The sequence below is a fragment of the Chiloscyllium plagiosum genome, unplaced genomic scaffold (assembly GCF_037043375.1).
Source record: "Chiloscyllium plagiosum isolate Xiang-an unplaced genomic scaffold, Cpla_swu_hap1 HiC_scaffold_47, whole genome shotgun sequence".
Classification (NCBI taxonomy): Eukaryota; Metazoa; Chordata; class Chondrichthyes; order Orectolobiformes; family Hemiscylliidae; genus Chiloscyllium; species Chiloscyllium plagiosum.
Window position 1 is genome coordinate 45036296 of NW_028270185.1, and position 8736 is coordinate 45045031.

General features: G+C 43.4%; 1 non-coding gene across 1 annotated transcript; it reads right to left on the reverse strand.

Moving 5' to 3' along the window:
* Positions 1-6454: 6454 nt before the first annotated feature.
* trnas-aga (transfer RNA serine (anticodon AGA)) lies at positions 6455-6536 on the reverse strand. The gene has a single exon. It is a non-coding gene; the product is annotated as a tRNA-Ser (tRNA).
* Positions 6537-8736: the final 2200 nt, after the last annotated feature.

An 8736-nucleotide genomic window follows, 5' to 3' on the forward strand; every position in this document is an offset into this window, starting at 1 on the left:
TAAACTTTTTCAGAAGTCAGGTGAGTTTAAAGTGAGATAGCATGGGTTTAATATGAGAGCAGTACAATTTGAAAAGGATGTGAGCGATATTTTCTTTTAATACAGACATTTTTGTGCGTGTGGAATAAATTGCCACATTTAGTGGCAGAGTGTGGTGCACTCACAACACTCGAAAGGCATCTAAATGGGTATACAGACAGGATGTGTTCCTAGAGATAAGTGACAAATATTGGCAAATATGTTTAGATTAGTTACGGTCAACTATTCAGCAGGTGCAAGTTGGATAGGAAGGTTTGCTTCCGTGCTCGGCAATTCTGTGACACTCCAGTACCTGACAACAGTTTGAATAGACCACTTGCAAAAACGCATGCTGTTTGATACTAAGTCAGCGTGTTTGAATTTTATTTTTTCTTGAGGCGTAATGATTTGAACTGACACAGAGAGGAATGTTTTCCAGACATTTACAGACAATGACCATTCTCCTTGATACATTCCCAAGTTGTCCATCAAATAATTTCGTTGACTAAAAAAAAACCCACACAAATCGTGTTGTCCCCTCAACTCTCGAGTGAATCCAAAAACTTACAGCTCTTAACGTGGACCAGGTGCAGAGTAATTATCAGACACACAAACTCATTACTTCTGTCTGTGAGTCAGTGAAAGACATGTATGTCAAGAACTGCTCACACAAATACCATCGAAGCAATTCCAAACGGAGCTTCCCGTCATTCTGGAGATTTAGTGCATTGCCAAGTAACAGAAAGTGCTCAAGTAACATAAAACATAACAGAAATATGTACCATGCAAAGTGAATATTACCAATTATATTCTCGATTAAATTCGGTCAACAATGTGCTGGTGCCTCCATCTGCTTGAGCGAGCCAATCTCCAGCCTCCCTCACTAGAACAGTAACTAAGGAAATGAGAGAAATATAACAAGGTTTTACGTTGTGATTGCCCACCTTTTCGCCACAACAACAAAAAACGAGGGAGCAGATTCAGTGCAGGATCTGGCTTCACAACAGCGGTGAGATAACGACGTCCACTCACTTTCAGGGAAAGCTGTGAACTACTCACATTGTCCAGAATATGAATACACAGCGCAGGCTGTTTAGTTCCCATATTCTACTGCTGCCCCGACATTCATACGAAAATGTACCTTTCAAAGAGAGCGTTTGTAGCTGTGGAATGATAGTGGCAGCTGTTTCCCCTCGCTCTTACTGCCGCCTTGGTAGTGTTGGGGCTGGTATTCTCATCTTACACGCGGTAGTTGAGTGTGCAATTCTCTGTTGTGGAAAAGCGGAGTGTTTTGGAGCAGAAAGATGTGAAGTTCGGATGCTTCTGGAGTTCTTGTTGAAAAGTTCGGTGACGCGAGGAAGATGGTTTGCAGACTTTTCCTCGCCTGTCTAGGTGACATTATCAGCGCTGCAGAGGTTCCTGTGAAGCGCTGCTCTCATGTTTTGGTACGAATTCATTTGGTTAAATTCCCGCTGCTTCCGTTTGTTGGGATTGCAGATTGGGTCCAACGGATGGAATCCGTGGATGAGTGCCCTGCTTCTAGGAATTGTCTGGCAGTCTTCTGCTTGCCCTGTCCTATTATTGTTGTGCTATTCTAGTCGAATGTGTGGCCCTTGCCGTTTGGACGTATTGCTACTAGGGACTGCTGGACTGACGCCCACGCAAATTCTTTGCCAAGAACCAATATCCACACACCTTCATTCGCAGATGCATGGCACACAAAGTTCGCAACGAGGATATGCTTTGAGGTAATTTTTAAATCATGCTTCCCTGTATTAAAAACAAATTCTGGAAAACGATATCCAGACTCCTCCGAACACTCGGACTGATGACAGCACAGAAACCGAGAGCCTCACACAGACAACAACTCACGAGAAAACAAGACCCAATACGTATCATGTGCAGGTCAAACGTGGTTGACGAGATTCCACGCAGGTACTGCACGAAACACGACATAGGAGAAAGAGGCTGACAACTAGAGAGCTGCATTCATAATTTCACCAGGACTGTTAACGCCTCGGACAGCTGTTCCTTGCAGTTATGCACAGAATATTTAATGTCTCTGATTCCAGGGCTTGGAACTCGGATGATATGACCGTCTGCAACACTGGTTACTTCCTTGTGTGAGGTAACTCCTGATGGAACACATGTAACACTCTATTGCTCATTGAGAAATATATCCAAAATAGGAGCTCATAGCAGCATTTCTGTTGTCTTTCTGGTGCTGTCCCTGACATGCCCTGTGGCACTGCACTTATTCTGTGTTTCCTGACGTTTCGGAACATGCTTCCACGATCGTATTATGGGCAGTAATGTGCATTTTCGCTTCAATAACGGGGGTGTGAAGCGGAGGTCCACCATTCTCTATTCTATTTTTCTCTTCTTATGCACAACTGCAATACAGTAAACGATCAATTCGTATTGTAAGGGAATATACAGAGGCGTGTGAAATACCGAAGTTTTAATGACATTTATGCAATGGTTAGCGATTACCTTGATTCAGGAAATAAGGATGTAAACTCTGTTTGGCTGGAGTTGAGAAACAGTGAGGAATGAACTCACAAGCATGTGTAGTTTACAAGCCCACTCGCAGTAACCACAAAGCGAAATAAATCATACAAGGAAAAACAATTGTGTGTGAGTGACAAAAATGGCAATAGTCATGCGTGATCTTAACTTCCCATTAACACTCTCGGTTCCATTGTAAAAACGTTTGGAGAACCATAATCAAAAACATCCCACATGTCCCATAAAAAATCACGAAGGATATCTTGGTAATTCATTACTCTCCTGATGACTTAATTTTGCTATTTTCTTGGAAACCATCTCTTTAATTGTGAGCATCATAAAAAGGCTTTTTATTTGCCAGCAAGAAATAAATATGTGATTAACCTTTGTTCGTTTCATGTATAAGGACACTGAGACTCCTCTGCACTGCACATCTTTTGCGTTTCTATCTATTGTAATAGTAGTGTGTCTTTTGATTCTTCCAAACAAAGTATATGACGTCGCATTCCCGACATGAAACTGCATCTGCCAAGAATACTCCAATTGTTGGAGGGAATCCTGAGGAACAGAATGTACATGTATTTGGAAAGGCAACGACTGATTCAGGATAGTTAACATGGCTTTGTGCGTGGGAAATCGTGTGTCACAATCTTGATTTGAGTTTTTTGAAGAAGTAACAAAGAAGATTGATTAGGGCAGAACAGTAAATGTGATCTATATGGACTTCAGTAAGGCGTTCAACAATGTTCCCCATGGGAGACTGATTGGCAAGGTTAGATCTCATGTAACAGCAGTGGACCTAACACCGACCCTTGTGGTACGCCGCCAGTACATGGATACCAAGAAGAACATGTTCCATTAACTACAACACTGTTTTCTATTGGCAAGCCAATTACTGATCAAAGCTGCAATCTCTCCCACAATTCCATTCCACCGCATTTTGTATAATAGCCTATTGTGGGGAACCTTATCGAACAACGTTCTGAAACCCATATACACCACATCAATCGGTTTACTGTAATCTCCCTGTTTGGTCACTTTGTCAAAAAAGTCAATAAATTCGTTAGGCAAGGCCGACCCATCACAAAACCGTGCTGACTGTCCCTGATCAGATTATTCTTTTCCAGATGGTCATAAATCCTATACATAATAACCTTTTCCAACACGTTACCAACAACTGCAGTGAGACTCACTGGTCTGTAATTATCAAGGTTGTCTCTGCGACACTTTTTGAACACGGGAACAACGTATGCTATGCTCCATTCCACAGGCACTATTCCTGTAGAAAACGATGATTTGACGATCGATGCCAAAGGCTCATCAATCTCTTCCCTTGCTTCCCAGATGTTACTAGGACAGATCCCATCCAGCCCAGGGGACTTGTCTGTTATCACACTCTGCAGTATTTTTATCACCTAATCCTTGTGAACCTCAATCTCTAGTACTCTGGACGCAAGTATCTCAGTATCTTCCTCGCCAACATTTTCATTTTCTATAGCGAACACTGTCGAAAAATATTTATTTAGCGCTTCCCCTATCTCCTCTGACTCCACACACAACTTCCCATTATTACCCTTGTTTGTCCCAAATTTAACTCTCGTCATTCTTTTAATCCTGACATACCTATGGAAAACCTTAGGGTTAACCCTGATCCTCTCTGCCAACAACTTCACATGTCTCCTCCTGGCTCTTCTCAGCTCTCTGTTTAGATCTTTCCTGATATCGTTGGAACCCTCGAGCGCTCTAACTGAGTTTTCACATTTTGTCCTAACATAAGACTTCTTGTTCTTCTGACCAGGAATTCCACTTCCTTAGTAAACCACGGCTCACGGGTTCTATATCTTCCTCCCTGCCTGACAGATACATACTTATCTAGGACACACAGGAGCTTTTACTTGAATAAGCTCCACATTTTAATGTGCTCACCCCCTGCAGTTTCCTACCCCATTCTACGCTTCCTAAATCTTACCTAATCTTCCTAAATCTTGGGACTTGTGCCTCACAACACACTTCACATTCAACAACCAGATATACGAACAAATCAACGGAACACCCTTGGGCTCACCGATCTCGGGACTCATGGCAGAAGCCGTAATGCAAAGATTAGAGCTGTCATTCCGCAAATTCAACCCAAACACTGTTTCAGATACGTGGATGACACCATTGTAATCATTAAAAACACGGAAATAGAGAAAACACACAGGATCATCAACTCCACACTCACAGGAATCCGATTCACCAGAGAGGAAGAAAAGGGCAACCAACTCCCATTCCTAGACGTGATGGTACAGAGAACACCTAACGGAGAATTCACCACAAAGGTACACAGGAAAGCCACACACACAGACCAAGTCCTGAATTATGAGAACAACCACCCCAACATACACAAACGAAGTTGCATCAAGACACTATTCAAAAGGGGCACAACACAATGCAGCACACCAGAACTGCAAAAAGTGGAAGAGGAACACCTATACAAGGTATTCGCCGAAAACGGATATCCTCGCAATTTTATCAACAGATGCGTAAGGGATAGACCACGGAAAGAGGACATGCCACAACCCAAAGGACTAGCCACACTACCACACATCAAGAACATCTCCAAACTGACAGCCAGACTACTGCGACCACTAGGACTCTTAACAGCACACAAACTAACAGCCACACTCAGACAACAGCTTACCAGAACTAAGGACACGATATCCAACATGAGCAAAACTAATGTAGTATACAAAATCCCATGCAATGACTGCACAAAACACTATACCGGACAAACAGGAAGACAGCTAACGAACCGCATCCAGGAACATCAACTAACCATGAAACGAAGCGACCAACTATGCATAGTCGCCACACACACAGACGACAAGCAACATGAATTCGAGTGGGACAACACTACTATTATAGGGCAAGCCAAACAAAGAACAACCAGGGAATTCCCAGAAGCATGGCACTCATCCACAAACTCCATCAACAAACACATCGACTTGGACCCAATATACCAGCCACTGCAGCGGAGAGCTGAAACTGACAACAGGAAGCGGCAAGGACAGGCCACCATAAATGCCGCACGAAACACCACAGAAGCGCTTCACAGGAGGTTCCCAAGCACTGAGGATGCCACCTAGACAGGGGACGAAACGTTTCCAACAAAAACTTCCAGCTCGGCGAACAGAAACACATCATTGTCTTGAGTGTTCCAGAGTTTTTCATTGTCCCAGAGTCCAGATGAAGTTTGCATTCCTCACGTACGTGAGCGAGAATGACTTCAATGTCTCAGATCAGTTCCTGTCCCGAGAACATCAGAGTCAATGTCCCGTCCTCTACTCGGCCCGACAGTTCACACTTCTTCATTCTCCTCTGATTCCATTTCCCAAAGAGTTTCTCAAGATTTACAAAGCTGGAGCCTAAATTATATGGTTTGCTTCCTAAACATTTTTTCAACTGCCAACTGACAATATTTTCACAGTGTCTCTTCACAATCCTCTGGCTTGCACCATGTCCAGGGATGAGAAGTCCCGTTTGGTGGAGAGATTCCCGAGGCTGATGAGTTTCACTTTGGAACAAAAATGGTTAAGTGTCGATTTCCTGCGGTTGTTTCTAATGATGGAGAGGGAGCGGTGGGGAATGAGCACTTTGACGAGCAGGAGGAAGTGTTGCCACTGACCCGAGTCAGAGAACAGAGGACAGGGATTAAAGGAATCTAATGAAAAGCAGCAGTTCTGCTCAGGACGTTCAATAACAGCTGCAGAAACCCGATGTGTCGAGCAGTGTATCTGGAAAGAGAAACAGAGTTAATGTTTTAAATATGGAACATTTCTGATGAAGAACTCGAGTTTCCCAAGTCTAATCAAATTACCGGCCTGGTTCACAAAATAGTTTTTCTGAATTTTGAGCGATAATTGTACCAGCAGGAATGCATTCATAACGTAGTCAGCAGGATTCGCACCTACGTGGGGAAACCCCAATGGATTTCTAATCCATCGCCTTAACCACTCGGCTATGACTACAGATAGCTCAGGTGGGTTGAGCATAGACCAAATCAGCCGTAATCTCATTGAAAGCTCTCGCTGACTTGATGAGCGAAATGCTTCCATCTCCTTTCATACCTTTGCTGTCATTTGGAAGGTGCGAGACACCAATGTAAAAGAAGAAAAGCACAAAGGTAGTAAAAGATGTTTGCAGGCAAACTGAGTCAAAATTTTTTATTGAAAGGAAAATCACACTTGGCAATTTGCCATATCTCTTTGCGAACATGACCAGCAGAAGTAAGCAAAGGAGCTATTGATCTCAGTATTCTCGGACCTGAAGCAAACAAAATTTAGTGACATATTCATTTCTTTTTCTGGCGAACTAAATGATCTTTCCTGATGGTTACAATGAAAGAGATGGTTCCCAATAAGAGACAGAGATTAATTCGCATGTAGATATATTTCAATGGGACACGATTCATTTTCAGTCCCTAATTACCCCAGAGATGGAGGAGGTGAGTTACTTTTCTTCACTCTTCAACTCCTCAGCACGGAGGTACAAACATGAAACCGCTAGAGATGGAGTTCTTGAATTGGGAACCAGATACACTGAAGAAACTAGGCTAAAGTGAGGACTGTAGATGCTGGAAACCTGACTTTAGATCAGAGTGATGCTGGAAAAGGACAGCAGGTCAGGCTGCATCCGAGGAGCAGGAGAGTCAACGTTTCTGTTGCCAGTCATGCTCCGCTGCACAAACAATTTTCGTTTTTGGCTCAGATTTCCTGCATCTGCAGCTATTTGTTTTATGTTTACCTTCATAATGTTTTGGACAAAACCAACGACCTGCCAGCATCGGAAAATCGGCAGACGTACTGGAACACCGATATGTTTGCTGAATAATACAACCATTCCATGAGCGGGAATACGATCCGGGCCACGGTGCTGAGAATACCGAATCCTCACAAGTAAATAACAAGAGAAGGCGATAGATACTATCGTACATGGTGTAAATAAAACACCCTGTCTGAACATTTTCATTGCAGATTTTTTTCATATTGTCTTCGAAGATTTACAAAGTGGGAAAAGGCCATTCCGCCCGTGTGCATTGCGGCTAATCAGAGAGCCATCTATTCTAGTCGCAGTTTCGAACTTTGGCCCAAAGTCTCACGTGTTCTAATGTTTCCAGGTCAAATGTCAATGAGGTTATCCTATGTTCTTACATGTCACAATAATGGGACAGAAGTATAACGAATTGTAACTCTTTTGAGGAACTCATGCTCATTTTCACCCACAGAGGGAGACACACCAGAAGATACCGCCAAACAGACGGAAGTGTCCGTTGTGGAGAGCTGGAATTTGAAATGGACAATAGGACAAATGCAGGCTTTTCATGCGGAAGCACAGTGGCGATGTCCCGAGAAAACTTGACAGGGGAGCGTCAAAGTATACCACGGTTAAAGCAAAACACTCCCCCTCAAGCCAGGTAGGCCTCGAAACTACAATCTTCTGATCCGAAGTCAGACGCGTTCTCCATTATGCCACTGGTCCAAGTGAAAGGCTGGCGATTGGCAGAATGTCGATATGTAATGCCATGGACTTTCACGGAATCAGAATTAAAAAGGTGAACAAGCACCGAAGATACTCACCAACATTGCTTCACTTCGAAGTTTCGAATTTGTGAAGCAGTGCCTTTCACTGGCAAAGGAGAAACATTTGTCCTCAGCTGCCTGCTTCAGGGTCGCGTCCTTCTCTGCTGGAAGTTTCCATCGTTTTAAAAACAGTCACGACGCGATTTCATGATCCACTCCAGTGAAAACGTGTCATGGTGTCGTCCAAACAAGACCCTGCAGAAACTCGGCGAGAAACCTCTGGTCATTTCGAGCTCAGGATGTGGAATTAGACGAGATGCGTGACACCTTCTTTGGCGCCGCCACTTCACTGAAATTAGCGGCTCAAAACGAGCCGTTGTAAACATCAGCCTGATTTGTACCTTCCTGCAGTGCATTTGCTAAACAAAATCAGATCGCTCCCATCCGGCCCAGCTGACTTATCTTTTTTCACACTCTGCAGTATTTCAAATATCTCTTCCTTGTGAACCTCAATCTCTTCTCGTCTAGACGCAAGGAGCTCTGCATCTTCCTCGCCAATATTTTCATTTTCTATAGCGAACACTGTCGAAAAATATTTATTTAGTACTTCCCCTATCTTCTCTGACTTCACACACAACTTCCCACTATT